We start from the raw sequence: 20,096 nt of genomic DNA, 5'->3' as shown, positions 1-20,096 counted from the left end.
TGAAAAGCTGTGTATACCCAGGTAAAGCAGTTTTTTAAATTGTTCCTTCAAGTTATCTTTGAAGTAGATTTAATCCAGATCTTCATGGAGTAACACACGATTTAAAAGAAATACATTTTCCCTCTTTTTAGACAAATCCAACCTCTGCCGCCCAATGATGCACCAACATTTCAATGTGGGCGGTATAAGTTGTTCAGAGCTTTGGATCTGAGTGAAACCAAGAGTTCAACACAATGAACAATGAAATAATTTAAATTGATCGATCAACTTTAACTTTTCCCTTCACCGGGACGGGTACTTTTACTCGTATTAAACAGAGAGGAACTTAAACATAATCCCATATTAATCATAATATTTAATGGAGTGGGAGGTCCAAAGTACATAAACAGTATGGACACAGAGTCGTGCAAATATAGGATGTACACTAGCGGACAAAAGCTTTCGAACACCTGAATTTTTCCAGTTTTTATTGAAATTTACGCAGTTTAATGCCTCGATGTTCTCTGAAATTAAGCAGAGAACAAATAAACAATTGGAGATGAAAAAGAAATCATAGAATCATTTTGTTTAACAAATTTTAAATTTAATTTTTCACTCAGCAAAGTAGCCACCTTTTGCAGGTATAAACACCGAACACAGTCGTGGCATTCTTTCTCCAATGGAAATCAAATATTGTTCGGGAAGTTCTTCCCAACACTGTTGCAGAAGTTCCCACAAATGTGTTGCACTTGTAGGTTGCTTTGCTTTCACCCTTCTGTCCAGTTCATCCCAAACCAGCTCGATGGGGTTTAAGTCTGGAGACTGTGCTGGCCATTCCATGATTTGAAGCCTACCGTCTTGTTCTTTTCCTCGAAGGTAGTTTTGACATATCAGCTTCAGTCAGCTTCTCATTGGCCGGCCAAGGGGAGTGCAGTGGATGTAGTTTAACTCGACTTTCAAAAGGCTTCTGGTCGTGGCCCACACAGAACGGCTGTTGGTAGACTGGATTGTGGAGTAACTGGTAGAGAAGATAACTGGATTAGTGATGGGAAGCTGTGACTCGGAGGTTGTAAATTGTCGGGTACCCCAGAGATCATTTTGATGATCATTATTATTCATTCTTTACATTCATGAATTGGATAGTGGGGTTAAGAGGAGGCTTTTCAAATTTTCAGATAACACTAAACTTGGAGGTAAACTATAGAGCAGATATGGAGGGCAGGATCAGATTCAGAAAAGTCTAGATACTTTGATGGATTGGGTAAAGGATTGGCGAATGTAGTTTAACATGGACAAACGTGCGGTGCTTGGGGTGAGTAAGAAAAATGAAAGTAGGGATTATATAATACAAGGGACAGTCTTGGAGCGTGTCACACAGAAAGAGGATCGACCTGGGGATGGTAATAGACCAGGGGGAGGGGGAGGGGGAGGGAGAGGCTGGGTCAAGTGGTGCAGATAGCACAGTGCAGGGCAGGTATTGGTGAAGCTAACAGGGTTTTCGATTGTATTTGTGGGGACATAAAGGATAAACTAGAACGGCGCTCAGTAGAGAGCATACCTCTGCCTGGTGAACAGTTTACGTTTTGTATCTCAGAGTAGACCAGAAAATCACAACACAGAATTTATATGATGTAGAAACATTCTTCACTTGAATCGATTCTTCCTTGTCACACACACGACCTTTCACACACACACGACGTATATATGTGTGTATGGAGTAGTTGACCCACTCCCCAGTGCAGTGTGTGTGTGTATGTATATATATATATATATATATATATATGTGTGTGTGTGTGTGTGTGTGTGTGTGTGTGTGTGTGTGTGTGTGTATGTATGTGTATATGTGTGTGTGTGTGTGTGTGTGTGTGTATATATGTGTATGTATGTGTATATGTATGTGTGTGTGTGTGTGTGTGTGTGTGTGTGTGTATATGTGTATGTGTGTGTATGGAGTGGATGACCCACTCCCCAGTGCAGTGTGTGTGTGTGTGTGTGTGTGTGTGTGTGTGTGTATGTGTATGTATGTGTATATGTATGTGTGTGTGTGTATGTGTGTGTATATATGTGTGCATGGAGTGGATGACCCACTCCCCAGTGCAGTGTGTGTGTGTGTGTGTGTGTGTGTATGTGTGTGTATGTGTATGTATGTGTATATGTATGTGTGTGTGTGTATGTGTGTGTATATATGTGTGCATGGAGTGGATGACCCACTCCCCAGTGCAGTGTGTGTGTGTGTGTGTGTGTGTTTCGCATTGCTGATGACTCCACTCTTCTCCGCTCCACACCTCATCCATCAGATCGGCAGTCTGCAGCCTCCTCACTCTTCGCAGACCTGTATAATATCACAAACTAGTCAAACAAGTGGAACATGTCTTTCAATCCTGACAAATCTCACACTCTTACAATGTCTCTCCGAGAAGACCGACTGGACAACCCTCCCATCCACTTTCTCAACAATCCTCTCTCATAAGTTCTGTCACTCAAGCTTTTGGGTCTCACTATCTGCCATGATCTTTCCTGGGAAAACCACATTTCCAAGCTGGCCTCCAAAGCCAATCGCTGACTGGGCATCCTCCGTCGTGCGAAGTCCTTCCTTGGCACACCTGAGCTCCTCACCACATACAAGGCTTTCATCCGCAGCTCAATGTAATACTGTTCTTCCCTCTGGGCTGGTGCTCCTGCCTCACACCGAGGTCGGCTTCACACTGTAGAAACCAAAGCTTTCAGAATCATTGGAATCTCCCGTGATGAAGCTGATTCTGAGGGCCTTTCACTCTCTCACCGCAGGCAGGTTGGTGGTCTTTCTGTCTTCTACCGACTCCTCTCTAGCCTCGCTCCCCCAGCTCTGTCTGTGCTCTGTCCCCCAAAGATTCCTGCAGGACCCACAAGATCTTCCAGAAACCTTATTATGGTTCAACTGCCCAAATCAAGTCTCTCTGCTCACCTTCACTCTTTCATTCCTCTTTTCTTCCACATCTGGAACAAACTCCCCCACTCTCTTCAATCACACTCCTCCCTCCAGGTCTTTAAAACAGCTGTTCACCACCATCTCATATCTTCCCCCATACAAAACCTTGATCTTTTCTACCCCCTTTGATTTACCCCAGATCCACCTTTTTGAAATATGTCGGTATTATTTCTTTCCTGGAAGTCCGAGCAGTGTCCATTTGTTTTATACCTCTCCTACCCCACCTGCTCTCCCATCCCACCTGCTCTCCCACCCCACATGCCTTACTTTATGGACACTCACATTCTAATTGTACATACTTTATAGGTGTCAGGTGGGTCGGTGGGTCGACGACAACCGTTGACTACCTGATGGTGCGTAGGCGAGATAGGGGGCACCTCCGAGACACAAAGGTGATCCCGGGGGAGGAGGCTGTTTCACAGCACCACTTGGTTGTCTGCGACGTAAGGGTGAAAGGTGCGAGGAGAGCTCGGCGGGTGAAGTACCAACCGAGAATGAAGGTGTGGAGGTTGAAAGAGGTGACAGTAAGGGAGGCATTAAAAGAGAGGCTGAGTCGGGTCGAGGATGATGTGGTTGAGCTTGAAAGTGGTTGGATGTCAATGAAAGCTAGTCTGTTGGGAGCCGTTGGTGAGGTATGTGGATGGACAAAAGGACCACCGAGGCACTCGGACACATGGTGGTGGGATGATGAAGTTGGAAAGAGGATTGACAAGAAGAGGAAGAAGTTCAAGGAGTGGCAGAAGGCGAAGGGTACGGGAGCAGAAACAGCAGAGCATGAAAGTTATAAGGCAGCCAGGAAGGCTGCAAAGAAAGAGGTAGCAAAGGCGCAGGGATGTAGGAAAATGTTCGGAGAACGCTTGGATTCGGAAGAGGGTCAGAAAGCAGTATTCAGGATTGCAAAGCAGATAGCGAAAGAGAGGTGTGATGTGATGGGGGTGAGTTGCTTGAAGGATGAAGTGGGACAAATCGTTGTCGACCCAGATGGAATTAAAGGAAGATGGAAAAGATATATGGAAATGCTGTTGAATACAGAGAATGAATGGGATGGCAACATAGAGAGTAACCCAGTTTTAGGACCGGCAGAGAAGATAACTGAGAAGGAAGTTGAGGAAGCAATAAAAGCAATGAAGGGCAGAAAAGCGGGAGGGCCGACGGGAGTTGTGGGAGATATGTTGAAGGCAGCAGGAAGTTGGGGTGTGAAGAGAATGACAGAGATCTGTAATCTGGTGGTGAAAGAAGGCCGCATTCCAGTGGATTGGGAACTGAGTACCCTCATCCCTCTATACAAGGGGAAAGGTGACCCTCTGGAGTGTGGCTCGTATCGAGCGATAAAGTTATTGGAGCATGGAATGAAGGTATTGGAAAGGGTGTTGGAGAGGAGGATAAGGAAGAAAGTGAAGATCGACGAAATGCAGTTTGGATTTATGCCAGGAAGAGGAACGACAGACGCGCTTTTCATTGTGAGGCAGTTGCAGGAGAAGTACATGGAGAAGAGGAAGAAGTTGTTTCTTGTGTTTGTTGATCTGGAGAAAGCATTCGATCGGGTTCCACGCAAAGTATTGACATGGGCATTGAGGAAGTTAGGAGTGGAAGAATGGTTGATCAGAGTAGTGATGGCAATGTACAAAAGAGCGCGCACAGCTGTAAGGACGAAGGACGGGAACAGTGGTGAGTTTGAGGTGAAGGTGGGAGTGCATCAGGGGTCGGTACTAAGTCCACTACTATTTGTAGCTGTGATGGAGGTGCTGGCTCAGAACGTAAAGGAGGGTTTACCGTGGGAGTTGTTGTATGCAGATGATCTGGTGTTGATTGCGGAAAGTATGGATGGACTGAAGGAAAAGATGAACACGTGGAAGGAATGTATGGAGACAAAAGGTCTGAAGGTGAATATCGGAAAGACGAAGGTGATGGCAAGTGGTAAAGCATGTGGTGAGTTGGAAAGAACTGGGAAGTGGCCCTGTGCTGTGTGTAGGAAGGGTGTCGGAGTGAACTCCATTCAGTGTACAATGTGCGCTGAGTGGGTTCATCAAAAATGTAGTGGTCTGAGAGGGTCATTAACCAGTGTGGCAGCTACATTCAAATGTAAGGTGTGCACAGAGGGAGCTGCAGATGGAGGAAATGTTGAGTTGGATCTTGGAGACGGCGTGAAGCTGGAAGGTGTGAAAACATTTTGCTACCTCGATGACAGGCTGAATGGAGAAGGTGGATCAGACTCGGCAACGGTTGCTCGAGTGAGATGTGCATGGAAGAAGTTTCGGGAATTGAGTGGCGTGCTGATGATGAGGGGAGTGTCGTTGAAGCTGAAGGGAAAGGTGTATGCTGCATGTGTGAGAAGTGTTATGATTTATGGGAGCGAGACATGGGTAATGAACGTAGAGCAGCAACGAATGTTGGAAAGGGTGGAAATGCGAATGGTTCGACGGATGTGCGGAGTATCGTTGAGAGAGAGGAAGACAAATGATGAATTGTGAAAGATGATGGGAATAGAGCCTGTGATTGATGCTGTGAAGAGGAACAGGTTGAGATGGTTTGGTCATGTGTTGAGGAAGGATGAAAGTGACTGGTTGAGAAGAGTGATGGAAATGAATGTAGAAGGAAGTATAAGACGGGGAAGACCGAGAAAGACTTGGCTAAAGATGGTGGAAGAAGAAATGCGGGCAAGGGGGTTAACAAGGAGAGATGCAGAAAATAGGGCAAGATGGAGAAGATTGTCATGGGGACCGCAAGGCTAACCCCCGCTCTGGCAGGGATAATGGCCTTTAAAATGCATGTTGTTGTTGTTGTTGTTGTATACTTTATAGGTGTAGTCACATTCTAATTGTGGGAAGTCACATCTAATACTTTATCGACTTACTCGCATTCTAATTGTACATACTTTGTAGACATTGTCACATTCTCATTGTGGTGAGGGCAATAATAATTCACAAATACCTTCCTTTTCTCATACTTGTATTTACAAACATACTCGTACAAGAAATCCTCACACTCATTCCCTTTGTACCAAATCCGGATGAAAAATAAATGATTTAAAATAATCAAAGAAATAGGAAAAACTTACCTCATGCAAGATAAAGTGATCTAGTGTTTTGACCGCATTCACCGGCATTGCGGTCTTCGCGTCTTGTAATCGTCTGCTGTGGGTCAAAAGACAAACGATAATGGATACGTGAGATGGAATCGCGAAGATAATGCATCGACGAGGATTGAGGACTTTTGAGGGTATTGACGATGGCGGGATGGGGCCCCTAAACCCCTGGTGGTGTGGCTGTGGGAGGAAATGCCCAGTGAGGTGGGGCCCCTAAACCCCTGGTGGTGTGGCTGTGGGAGGAAATGCCCAGTGAGGTGGGGCCCCTAAACCCCTGGTGGTGTGGCTGTGGGAGGAAATGCCCAGTGAGGTGGGGCCCCTAAACCCCTGGTGGTGTGGCTGTGGGAGGAAATGCCCATAGACCGATAATGACACCATCACAGATGAAGGAAAACATCTGGCCTACAGACGAAAACCCGTGGTTGGAGGAGCTACGACCCCATCTCCGAATGCAGCAGCCCTACAAGTACTTGAAAATCATGATGTAGACAAACACAAGCACCAGCATTCGAGCCCTGCTTTTCTTCCCATCACCACAAGCAGGATGGTGGATGATTATCACGCAACAGTCCTAAACCCACAAGGAGGGTCTGCTGCTAATGAAAAATTGGAAAAACAATATAGCCTATTTTACTCCCAGGGGTCCCAGGAATACCCACCCAAAATATCGTTGCGATCGGTTGAGCCGTTTTTGCGGTACCTTCGAACGGACGGATGGACATTTGGTGAATTACAGTGAGATTGTCTGCAGCGACACTGGGCTGCATTCGGACGAACTGAAATCCGCCGCAGTTGCCGTAGCTGTTTGGGCAAATCTGACAAAGTAACTTTGCTCTGTCACTCTGGTTTCTTTTTGGTGTTTTGTTTGTGATTGTCTGATCAACATTATGGAGAACAAGTAGTATGGTCATCCTTTCCCTGCAATGCTCCCCCTACGTCTGTGTCGTGGTTGCTTTCCTTAGACTTCTTTAACGTAGCTGTGAAAGACGATCAGGTCATCGGCCATACTTGTCATATTTTATTCTCCTGTTGCTGTATCTGTTTGTCTATCCTTGTCTTCATGTCCTTCATGTAACTGACCTTCATGTCCTTCATGTAACTGACCTTCATGTCCTTCATGTAAATGACCTTCATGTCCTTCATGTAACTGACCTTCATGTAAATGACCTTCATGTCCTTCCTGTAACTGACCTTTATGTCCTTCATGTAAATGACCTTCATGTCCTTCATGTAACTGACCTTCATGTCCTTCATGTAACTGACCTTCATGTCCTTCATGTAAATGACCTTCATGTAACTGACCTTCATGTCCTTCATGTAAATGACCTTCATGTAACTGACCTTCATGTCCTTCATGTAAATGACCTTCATGTCCTTCATGTAACTGACCTTCATGTCCTTCATGTAACTGACCTTCATGTCCTTCATGTAACTGACCTTTATGTCCTTCATGTAACTGACCTTCATGTCCTTCATGTAACTGACCTTCATGTCCTTCATGTAACTGACCTTTATGTCCTTCATGTAACTGACCTTCATGTCCTTCATGTAAATGACCTTCATGTCCTTCATGTAACTGACCTTCATGTCCTTCATGTAACTGACCTTCATGTCTTTCCAGTTGAATTCCAGTCACGTCCATGAATCCCTTCAAGTGTTCACGACAGCTGTTCACCACGATCTCAGATCATCCCCATCCAAAACCTTGACATCTCATCTCGTTACCCCCACCCTAAACCCCCTCCTTCCAAATCTGCAGTTTTTATCCTTCCTGAGAGTTTGCTTATGTGTCCATCTTGTCCACACCATGTGTCCCCTACATCTCATCCCTTCGCTCACACCCATTGTTTGTCGAAGTCTCCCCATCCTCTATTTTGTCCTTCTATCCTGCAGTTGGTGCCTTCCTCTCTCTACTGTTCCTTTTGTTCAGGTGTGTCCCAATACATTATTTGTTATATCGCTTGCACGAGTCTTCACTCTGTATACAAAAAAACTCCGGCCTTGAAAGGGTACCAAGACTGGTCCTGAAAGGGTACCAAGACTGGTCCTCTCTGCATCCACTCCTGGTCTCTTCCTTGGTGTCATAGGCCTTACCACAGGCTAGAAGCCTTCGTATAGGACGTTATGTAGGCCTTGGATTAAAGACTGGGAATTTGATGACGTTACCAGGCCAAGAAATTATTCCACCTGCTGGAATGAGAAAGAAAAGTGTCTCACAAGAATGCTTGAAGGGATTGGATGGAGGATGGTTTCCTTGTGGAAGGTAAGAATTAGACTGAGAAGGTGGTTTAAGGGGTTCCCGCATCTGGACCGTTCAGGCCTTCAGGGTGTGAATGAGGCCCTCCAGTTTACGACAACTGGTTACCCATCATCACCGAATGGTGAACCTCGGGGGCAACTGGAATGATTTATTTAATCTGTATGATGAACATTGTCTTTCACCTGTATGCTTATTCGTCTCCCCATTAATGTGTACACCTCAGTCTGATTTTCCACTTGCCAAAACAAATAAATAATATAACCTCTTCCTTTATCAAATATCTTGTGCAAAGTAATCCAAAACATTTTACTTCCTCATGGTACCTTACCTTGACAGTATACCATTGATATGCGAGACGAGTGTTGAGGTCATGCATGAAGCCTCCTCCCAGGTGAGGTGTTGCTTCTTTGACCCGAAGATATTGAGGGAAGTAGTCATGCGGGAAAGCTCTCCGAGCTTCGATGTCGAGGTCTGAAGTGGGAAACAGGTGGCAATCAAGGTCACACGTATGATGTCATTACGGTGTGAACACCTGCTCACTTCGAGAGCGGCAGGAAAGGTCATTCATCTTTGGAGTAGAGATAGGTTACAGACGATGTATGGTCGGGTCTCAAGAGCATTGGGGGTGTGTTCATTTACCAAGTTTCTTGTGGAGAGATCGCCAAGTGGTTTAAACATTCGAGCAAGCACTCCATTCAAAACCGGTAAGGAACGGCTGGCTTGGTAAGCGCTAGCTAGCTGCTTGGCAAAGGAGCACACCACCAACCCTTGTGGGGTATATAGATTACAGTAGAGCTTCGCTCAGTTCTGTCATTAAAACTTACCTCACGGATGTCGGGATTCCTCCAAATTTCTTTGTTTAATGTTATGAGCAGCATTAGCGACTGTTTAAAAAGCTAATCATACGTGTTTGTGGTTTATAATATTTTACAAGCCCGACCACACCGCCGTTGGACTTCCGGTGTTTTTTATGGAATAAAGCGTGACTGACACAAAAGAAGCACACAAACAACAACAACAACAACAACAACAACAGCTACAATGTATTATAAAACATCCTTTTTTCACGTTTCACTTCATTTTACATCCTCAATGAGATTCACAGATACACGTGCAATATGTTTATGAAGTACAACTTGCCGTCATTTGATTAAGAATCGTCATCGAAACGACCAGGTGGCATGCACACCTTGTTGTAATAAAAACAAGGTAACTATGAAAGCAGCAATTGCTAATCTTCCATTCCTGATGGTTACCTCGGCAGAATGTCTCTCGTGTCACGTGGCTCCGACAAAACGCACAGTGCACCTGTCCGGTGTTGTGACGATGCACACCTTGCAGGCACGACACACAATAAACATGGCGGCAGGGAAGGTTCCTGTGCGGCCCAACTGCGATGCAAAGGCAAACCGGGCAGGTGAGATTCTCCAGATGCTCCTCCTCCTTCTGGGTTGTGTTTGGTTCCACCTGCACTCACAAGATAAATGAATCACCCACGGTCGTTGAACAATGTTGTGGGGATGTTTCTCCTCAGCAGGGACTGGAGCACATGTCAGGATAGAAGGGAAAATGGATGGAGGAAAATACAGAAGAATACACGAGGAAAACCTGCTGCCCTCTGCAAGAAAGCTGAAATTGGGACGGAAGTTTACCTTTCAGCATGACGACGACCCGAAGTACACAGCCAAAGCTACACTGGAGGGGTTCAGGCACAAAAAGATAAATGTCCTTGAGTTGCCCAGAAAGAGCCCTGATCTAAATCAAATTGAAAATCTGTGGCATGACTTGAAGATTGCTGTTCATCAACGCTCCCCACACAACTTGACTGAGCTTTTAAAACTTGACAGTTTTTTTTTTTACAGAATAATGGGCAAATATTGCTCAATCAAGGTGTGCAGAGTTGGTAGAGACCTACCCAAGCAGACTCACACCTGTAATTGCTGTCAAAGGTGTTTCCACCAAGTATTAACTCGAGGGAGGGGGGGGGGGGGGGGTGCCGCAGGATGGACACGACCCGGGCGGCAGTGCCGGGCCGAGGGCGGCGACCACGTGGTAGTAACGGGTCTCGTCCACCGTTATGCCTCGAAGCTGAAATTGCGCTTCGGCCTGCACGAACCACACATCGGCCTGTGCTTCCCAAAACTCTGGGAGTTTTACTGCGACGGCGTTGTTGGCCATGGCGCGTTCGGTGGTCAGCAACGGCTGATCACGTCGGGGTCACCAGTGAAGTGTGGTGCTGCGCACACTTATCCAACCAAGATATTCTAGTTTTGTATTTTAAAGCAACTTTCTGAAATTTGTAGAATTTGTTTTTCACTTGGACGTTGTGGGTTACGATGTATAAATAAAGGTGGAAAAAGTCTGGTTTAATGCAACTTATTTCCAGGCTATAAGGCAACACAAGGTGAACATTTTGAAAAGGGGGTGTAGACTTTCTAAAGGCCCTGTATGTATCCTGAAAATAATCCTGGTTGAGCCCTTGGGTGGTGGAGGCCCCAGGCACATGTCCCAGTTGTCCTTATATAAATCCGGCCACACACACACACACACACACACACACACACACACACACACACACACACACACACACACACACACACACACACACACACACACATACCAAAAGCCTCTACTGGTATGAAATTAGAAATACACAGAAACCTTGAAACAGGAGGAGGTCATTCGGCCCATCAAGCCTGTGTCATGTCCACATTCACCACAACCCCAACACCCAACACCATCCCTGTACTGTATAATATTACATAATTTATTATTTTCTCTCACTATGTACCTCCTGTGCTTCATGCTGTGGGTGGTGTCGAGACTGTGTGGTTTCGTGCGAAGAGGCATCCACTGCAGCTCTGCGGAAGTGCACAAGTACAACCGCTTCGGTCCACGGGGCCGGTGAGGAAGATACAAACCATGTGATGAGTTAATGAAACATTGGTGAGGAAGACACAAACCATGTGATTGGTAAATTAATTATTTAAAACTAGTAGAAAACCCGACAAAAATGACGGGTTGGAACAGTTTATTTGACGGTGCAGCCTCGTGATCATGCCAAAGTCTGAAGCCTGGGCCTCGTGTCAGGTGTGCTTATAACTTCTTTATTTACGAGACATCCTTCAGACGTAAATGAACACTCGGTTTACTCTGCGCGCGTTGAACATTACATGCAGTGAATTTCACCTCCACGTGCCTTGTATTTATTGTGATGAAAAAAAACCCGCTTCTGTACACCACCCTTGAGGTTCAGTTTGCAAACCACCATCTACAATTCCAATGTAAGAGATATAATTACTCTTCTTTTAGGTCTTCGGAGTCCTCAGGGTCTTTTGGGTTAATTGGGTCCTCAGGGTCTTTTGGGTCTTCTGGTTTCACAGCATCTTTTGGGTCATTTGAGTCTTTTGGGTCCTCTGGATCTTTGGGGTCCATGGGTATTTTCGGTCCTCTGGGTCGTTGGGGGTATTTTAGGGTCTTTGGGGTATTTTGGGTCATCGGGGTAATTTGGGTATTTGGGGTCCACTGGGACCTCGGGGTCTTTTTGGTGTTTTGGGGTCTTTTTGGTGTTTTGGATTGCTTGGGTCTATGGAGTCGTCAAGGGTCTTTGGGATCTTTTGATCTTCAGGGTCTTTTGGGTCTTCGGGGTATTTTGGATCTTCAGGGTCTTTTGGGTCTTCGGGGTTTTTTGGTTCTTCGTGGTGTTTTGGGTCACATGAAGAGTCACATGAAGTGTATGAGTCACGTGAAGAGTGAAAAGTGTTCGCATTCATTATATATAGTGAATGAATCATGAATGACTAATGAAGGGTGTCTTTTTGACAGCATAAGATAAGAAAATCCGATCGTGTTTTTACGTTAACTAGTTAGACCAGCGATGAAAGAATCTCGTTACAGAGCAGTAACTGAAGTCTCATTCTCAACTACAAAGGTACTCGGTGGAAAGCACACCTCCGCCAGGTTGAACAGTTTACGTTTTGTGTCAACTGAAGCGTTAGTTCTGGATCCGACATCAACCAAAATCGAATCAGCTTGTTCTCGTCACAAACCCAACTCATCCACAAAGTTTTGTCATAACTCGTCCACAACTATTTTCAAATTTCATGCTGCTGTGGCGGGCACATGGGGCAATAATTCCGCGCACCAGTGGGTGGCGCGAGCGCCCAGGCGGGGACCGATGGCACATGCCCCGCCCTTCGACCGAGCGGCCACGCCCGGGGACTGGGCATGGCCTCGGCACATATATGCGGGCTCTCAGCTCAAGCCCGCCCAGTGCTGCAGTTCGAGCTTTCGTAATAACGACTCTTTTGGTTTTAACAAACGCGTTGTGGCCTACCTCTTTGGCAAGCAAGTTGTGTGCGCAGCACCACACTTCACTGGTGACCCCGACGTGATCAGCCGTTGCTGACCACTGAACGCACCATGGCCAACAACGCTGTCGCAGTAAAACTCCCAGAGTTTTGGGAAGCACAGGCCGATGTGTGGTTCATGCAGGTCGAAGCGCAATTTCAGCTTCGAGGCATAACGGCGGACGAGACCCGTTACTACCACGTGGTCGCCGCCATCGGGCCCGGCACTGCCGCCCGGGTCGTGTCCATCCTGCGGCACCCCCGGCCGACCACAAGTACAGGGCGCTCAAACGTCTCCTCATCGCCACGTTCGGCCTCACGGAGATCGAACGGGCCGACCGCCTCCTGGACCTTCCCGAACTCGGCGACACACGACCATCCGTGCGGATGGATTATATGCTGTCGCTGCTGGGTGAACAAGCCCCGGATTTCTTATTCCGGGCGCTTTTCCTACGCCAGCTACCTCTACAGGTACGCCTCGCGCTGGCCGGTTCCAACATAAGGGAACTCCGCGCCCTGGCCGTAGAGGCCGACAAGTTCTTCGCGGCTTGCAACACGCGGTCGAGTTACGGTGCTGCCGTCGTGGACCCTGGGCCAGAGGCTACAGCGTCCCTCATGGCCGCTGCCGCGCCCCGCCACCGCCGCTCGGGCACCGTACTGCAAAGCGTTTTTGGCCCGATCACTCAATGGTGAAGAATCGCTTTAAAATATTGAAATCCTGGTATCCGTATACGGATCTTCACCATATTTAAATCAACACGCAACGGTACCTGCCCTCTGGGCAGGGCTCCAATTGGGAGGCCCAAATGAAAAGGCAAAATATCAGAAATTGAAGGTTTTTTTTATTTTAAACGATTCTTATAAACATCCGTTCAATCATATCACATGCAAATCATCAAAATCAAAACAGTATCTTTAGAATTTCAATAAAAGCCACATCACTGTTCATATCGGTAAATATTATTCCATCGTGTTTCAAATCGTGATCGATACACCATGATCATGATGATCGTGATCGTGAATCGTGATCGATAATAGTTTTCACAATCGCTATGTCGTATGTACTCCGGATACGTATACCAAATCAACAGTTAAAAGGATTTTGAGCCGATAGCTGTTACAGCCTTGGCAAGATCAATGGAGAGAGCGATCTGTCAGCGATCGATGGAGAGAGCGATCTGTCGGCGATCGATGGAGAGAGCGATCTGTCGGCGATCGATGGAGAGAGCGATCTGTCGGCGATCGATGGAGAGAGCGATCTGTCGGCGATCGATGGAGACAGCGATCTGTTAGCGATCGATGGAGACAGCGATCTGTCAGCAATCGATGGAGACAGCGATCTGTTGGCGATCGATGGAGACAGCGATCTGTTAGCGATCGATGGAGACAGCGATCTGTCGGCGATCGATGGAGACAGCGATCTGTCAGCAATCGATGGAGAGAGCGATCTGTTAGCGATCGATGGAGACAGCGATCTGTTGGCGATCGATGGAGAGAGCGATCTGATAGCGATCGATGGAGACAGCGATCTGTTGGCGATCGATGGAGAGAGCGATCTGTTAGCGATCGATGGAGACAGCGATCTGTTGGCGATCGATGGAGAGAGCGATCTGTTAGCGATCGATGGAGACAGCGATCTGTTGGCGATCGATGGAGAGAGCGATCTGTTGGCGATCGATGGAGACAGCGATCTGTTGGCGATCGATGGAGAGAGCGATCTGTTGGCGATCGATGGAGACAGCGATCTGTTGGCGATCGATGGAGACAGCGATCTGTTGGCGATCGATGGAGAGAGCGATCTGTTGGCGATCGATGGAGACAGCGATCTGTTGGCGATCGATGGAGACAGCGATCTGTTGGCGATCGATGGAGACAGCGATCTGTTAGCGATCGATGGAGAGAGCGATCTGTTGGCGATCGATGGAGACAGCGATCTGTAGGCGATCGATGGAGACAGCGATCTGTCGGCGATCGATGGAGACAGCGATCTGTCAGCGATCGATGGAGAGAGCGATCTGTTGGCGATCGATGGAGACAGCGATCTGTTAGCGATCGATGGAGACAGCGATCTGTTGGCGATCGATGGAGACAGCGATCTGTTAGCGATCGATGGAGAGAGCGATCTGTTAGCGATCGATTGAGAGAGCGATCTGTTGGTGATCGATGGAGAGAGCGATCTGTTAGTGATCGATGGAGAGAGCGATCTGTTGGCGATCGATGGAGAGAGCGATCTGTTAGCGATCGATGGAGAGAGCGATCTTTTGGTGATCGATGGAGAGAGCGATCTGTTAGCGAACGATGGAGAGAGCGATCTGTTGGCGATCGATGGAGAGAGCGATCTGTTAGCGATCGATGGAGAGAGCGATCTGTTGGCGATCGATGGAGACAGCGATCTGTTAGCGATCGATGGAGACAGCGATCTGTCGGCGATCGATGGAGACAGCGATCTGTTAGCGATCGATGGAGAGAGCGATCTGTTAGCGATCGATGGAGAGAGCGATCTGTTAGCGATCGATGGAGAGAGCGATCTGTTAGCGATCGATGGAGAGAGGGATCTGTTAGCGTTCGATGGAGAGAGCGATCTGTTAGCGATCGATGGAGAGAGCGATCTGTTAGCGATCGATGGTGAGAGCGATCTGTTAGCGATCGATGGAGAGAGCGATCTGTTGGCGATCGATGGAGAGAGCGATCTGTTGGCGATCGATGGAGAGAGCGATCTGTTGGCGATCGATGGAGAGAGCGATCTGTTAGCGATCGATGGAGAGAGCGATCTGTCTGCGATCGATGGAGAGAGCGATCTGTTAGCGATCGATGGAGAGAGTGATCTGTTGGCGATCGATGGAGAGAGCGATCTGTTAACGATCGATGGAGAGAGCGATCTGTTGGCGATCGATGGAGAGAGCGATCTGTTGGCGATCGATGGAGAGAGCGATCTGTTAGCGATCGATGGAGAGAGCGATCTGTTGGCGATCGATGGAGAGAGCGATCTGTTGGCGATCGATGGAGACAGCGATCTGTTAGCGATCGATGGAGAGAGCGATCTGTTAGCGATCGATGGAGAGCGCGATCTTTTCGCGATCGATGGAGAGAGCGATCTGTTAGCGATCGATGGAGAGAGCGATCTGTTAGCGATCGATGGAGAGAGCGATCTGTTGGCAATCGATGGAGAGAGCGATCTGTTGGCGATAGTTGGAGAGAGCGATCTGTTGGCGATCGATGGAGAGAGCGATCTGTTGGCGATCGATGGAGAGAGCGATCTGTTAGCGATCGATGGAGAGAGCGATCTGTTGGCGATCGATGGAGAGAGCGATCTGTTACGTTAGCGATCTGTTAGCGATCGATGGAGAGAGTGATCTGTTGGCGATCGATGGAGAGAGCGATCTGTTGGCGATCGATGGAGAGAGCGATCTGTTAGCGATCGACGGAGAGAGCGATCTGTTGGCGATCGATGGAGAGAGCGATCTGTTGGCGATCGATGGAGGGAGCGATCTGTTGGCGATCGATGGAGAGAGCGATCTGTTGGCGATCGATGGAGAGAGCGATCTGTTGGCGATCGATGGAGAGGGCGATCTGTTGGCGATCGATGGAGAGGGCGATCTGTTAACGATCGATGGAGAGAGCGATCTGTTGGCGATCGATGGAGAGAGCGATCTGTGAGCGATCGATGGAGAGAGCGATCTGTTAGCGATCGATGGAGAGAGCGATCTGTTGGCGATCGATGGAGAGAGCGATCTGTTGGCGATCGATGGAGAGAGCGATCTGTTACGTTAGCGATCTGTTAGCGATCGATGAAGAGAGCGATCTGTTGGCGATCGATGGAGAGAGCGATCTGTTGGCGATCGATGGAGAGAGCGATCTGTTAGCGATCGATGGAGAGAGTGATCTGTTGGCGATCGATGGAGAGAGCGATCTGTTGGCGATCGATGGAGAGAGCGATCTGTTAGCGATCGATGGAGAGAGTGATCTGTTGGCGATCGATGGAGAGAGCGATCTGTTACGTTAGCGATCTGTTAGCGATCGATGAAGAGAGCGATCTGTTAGCGATCGATGGAGAGAGCGATCTGTTCGCGATCGATGGAGAGAGCGATCTGTTAGCGATCGATGGAGAGAGCGATCTGTTGGTGATCGATGGAGAGAGCGATTTGTTAGCGATCGATGGAGAGAGCGATCTGTTGGCGATCGATGGAAAGATCGATCTGTTAGCGATCGATGGAGAGAGCGATCTGTTAGCGATCGATGGAGAGAGCGATCTGTTGGCGATCGATGGAGAGATCGATCTGTTAGCGATCGATGGAGAGAGCGATCTGTTAGCGATCGATGGAGAGAGCGATCTGTTGGCGATCGATGGAGAAAGCGATCTGTTGGCGATCGATGGAGACAGCGATCTGTTAGCGATCGATGGAGAGAGCGATCTGTTAGCGATCGATGGAGAGAGCGATCTGTTAGCGATCGATGGAGAGAGCGATCTGTTAGCGATCGATGGAGAGAGCGATCTGTTAGCGATCGATGGAGAGAGCGATCTGTTACGTTAGCGATCTGTTAGCGATCGATGGAGAGAGCAATCTGTTAGCGATCGATGGAGAGAGTGATCTGTTAGCGATCGATGGAGAGAGCGATCTTTTAGCGATCGATGGAGAGAGCGATCTGTTGGCGATCGATGGAGAGAGCGATCTGTTAGCGATCGATGGAGAGAGCGATCTGTTAGCGATTAATGGAGAGAGCGATCTGTTGGCGATCGATGGAGAGAGCGATCTGTTCGCGATCGATGGAGAGAGCGATCTGTCGGCAATCGATGGAGAGAGCGATCTGTTCGCAATCGATGGAGAGAGCGATCTGTTAGGGATCGATGGAGAGAGCGATCTGTTAGCGATCGATGGAGAGAGCGATCTGTTAGCGATCGATGGAGAGAGCGATCTGTTGGCGATCGATGGAGAGAGCAATCTGTTACATTAGCGATCTGTTAGCGATCGATGGAGAGAGCAATCTGTTAGCGATCGATGGAGAGAGTGATCTGTTAGCGATCGATGGAGAGAGCGATCTTTTAGCGATCGATGGAGAGAGCGATCTGTTGGCGATCGATGGAGAGAGCGATCTGTTAGCGATCGATGGAGAGAGCGATCTGTTAGCAATTAATGGAGAGAGCGATCTGTTGGCGATCGATGGAGAGAGCGATCTGTTCGCGATCGATGGAGAGAGCGATCTGTCGGCAATCGATGGAGAGAGCGATCTGTTAGGGATCGATGGAGAGAGCGATCTGTTAGCGATCGATGGAGAGAGCGATCTGTTCGCGATCGATGGAGACAGCGATCTGTTAGCGATCGATGGAGAGAGCGATCTGTCGGCAATCGATGGAGAGAGTGATCTGTCGGCGATCGATGGAAACAGCGATCTGTTAGCGATCGATGGAGACAGCGATCTGTTGGCGATCGATGGAGAGAGCGATCTGTCGGCAATCAATGGAGAGAGCGATCTGTCGGCGATCGATGGAGAGAGCGATCTGTCGGCCATCGATGGAGAGAGCGATCTGTCGGCGATCGATGGAGACAGTGATCTGTCGGCGATCGATGGAGACAGCGATCTGTTCGCGATCGATGGAGACAGCGATCTGTCGGCAATCGATGGAGAGAGCGATCTGTCGGCAATGGATGGAGACAGCGATCTGTTAGCGATCGATGGAGACAGTGATCTGTTAGCGATCGATGGAGACAGCGATCTGTTAGCATATTCACCGCCCAAATAGCTATGTGGAATTCTCTCATGTAGAGATTAAACGTTACGGCTTTGGCAAGATCGATGGAGACAGCGATCTGTTAGCGATCGATGGAGAGAGCGATCTGTTAGCGATCGATGGAGACAGCGATCTGTTATCGATCGATGGAGAGAGCGATCTGTTAGCGATCGATGGAGAGAGCGATCTGTTAGCGATCGATGGAGATAGCGATCTGTCGGCGATCGATGGAGAGAGCGATCTGTTGGTGATCGATGGAGACAGCGATCTGTTAGCGATCGACGGAGACAGCGATCTGTCAGCGATCGATGGAGAGAGCGATCTGTTGGCGATCGATGGAGAGGGCGATCTGTTGGCGATCGATGGAGAGGGCGATCTGTTAGCGATCGATGGAGAGAGCGATCTGTTGGCGATCGATGGAGAGAGCGATCTGTTGGCGATCGATGGAGAGAGCGATCTGTTAGCGATCGATGGAGAGAGCGATCTGTTGCCGATCGATGGAGAGAGCGATCTGTTGGCGATCGATGGAGAGAGCGATCTGTTGGCGATCGATGGAGAGAGCGATCTGTTGGCGATCGATGGAGAGAGCGATCTGTTAGCGATCGATGGAGAGAGCGATCTGTTGGCGATCGATGGAGAGAGCGATCTGTTGGCGATCGATGGAGAGAGCGATCTGTTGGCGATCGATGGAGAGAGCGATCTGTTAGCGATCGATGGAGAGAGCGATCTGTTGGCGATCGATGGAGAGAGCGATCTGTTGGCGATCGATGGAGACAGCGATCTGTCAGCAATCGATGGAGAGAGCGATCTGTCGGCGATCGATGGAGACAGCGATCTGTTGGCGTATTCACCGCCCAAATAGCTATGTGGAATTCTCTCATGTAGAGATTAAACGTTACGGCTCTTACAGCTTTGGTAAGATCGATGGAGACAGCGTTTATTATACTTTTCATGAAGGACAATGTCTCAAGCCCCAGTCCCCATCACGGATGGGGCTCAGCAGTTTATCCGAGCCTGACGGCGAAGGGCAAGGCACACGCTGGCCCGTCCAGTGTAGCGTGCGTGCGGCCCCGTACATCGAAGGGCATTAAACGTTCATTAAACATGAAACGTTCATAAAACATTAAACATTCATTTAACATTAAACGTTCATGAAACATTAAACGTTCATTAAAAGATTACGAAACGAAAAACATTACGAAATTACGTTCACATCGTCACGTCAAACACTCCCGTGAATACATAAATCGTCACAATGAGAACATCGTCACAATGGACGTGATGCAAACGTGAATGTTATGCGGGAGTCCAAACTTGAGAATACTGGAGACCAAAGCTGAAATTGGGAAAACTAAATAGCCTATTTTACTCCTGGAGATCCCAGGATAACCCACACAAAATATAGTTTTGATCGTTTCAGCCGTTTTTGCGGTACCTTCGAACAGTCGGACAGTCATTTGGTGAATTATACTAAGATTCTTCCTTGCTGTACACCCAACCTCTCCACCAGGTTTCAGCCAAATCCATCCACGACTTCTTCACATGACGTGTTCACAAACAGACGCTGTGAAAACATAACTTCGCTCCACCTTGTAATGTAATCCACCTTGTGGCAGAGGTAATAAAACAATTATTACCTGACGATCGTTTCTCTTCCTTTTTTTCTTCATTCTTGTGAAGCAAGACCACATCTTGCTTTCAATGCAGAAGGTGGATAAAGGGAGTGC

General features: G+C 48.0%; 1 long non-coding RNA gene across 2 annotated transcripts; it reads right to left on the bottom strand.

Moving 5' to 3' along the window:
• Nucleotides 1–1,716: 1,716 nt before the first annotated feature.
• Nucleotides 1,717–10,244, bottom strand: LOC137433671 (uncharacterized). Of its 2 annotated transcripts, none has more exons than XR_013624856.1 (4): nt 9,549–10,244; nt 8,621–8,763; nt 6,006–6,081; nt 1,717–2,311 (listed from the first exon to the last, which is right to left on the bottom strand). It is a non-coding gene; the product is annotated as an uncharacterized LOC137433671 (long non-coding RNA). The 2 variants fall into 2 exon arrangements; XR_013624855.1 differs by lacking the exon at nt 9,549–10,244 and adding an exon at nt 9,117–9,180.
• Nucleotides 10,245–20,096: the final 9,852 nt, after the last annotated feature.

This window comes from Myxine glutinosa, chromosome 10 (genome assembly GCF_964187855.1).
Source record: "Myxine glutinosa chromosome 10, kmMyxGlut1.1, whole genome shotgun sequence".
NCBI lineage: Eukaryota > Metazoa > Chordata > Myxini > Myxiniformes > Myxinidae > Myxine > Myxine glutinosa.
This window is presented reverse-complemented; position numbering and strand designations above follow the sequence as displayed.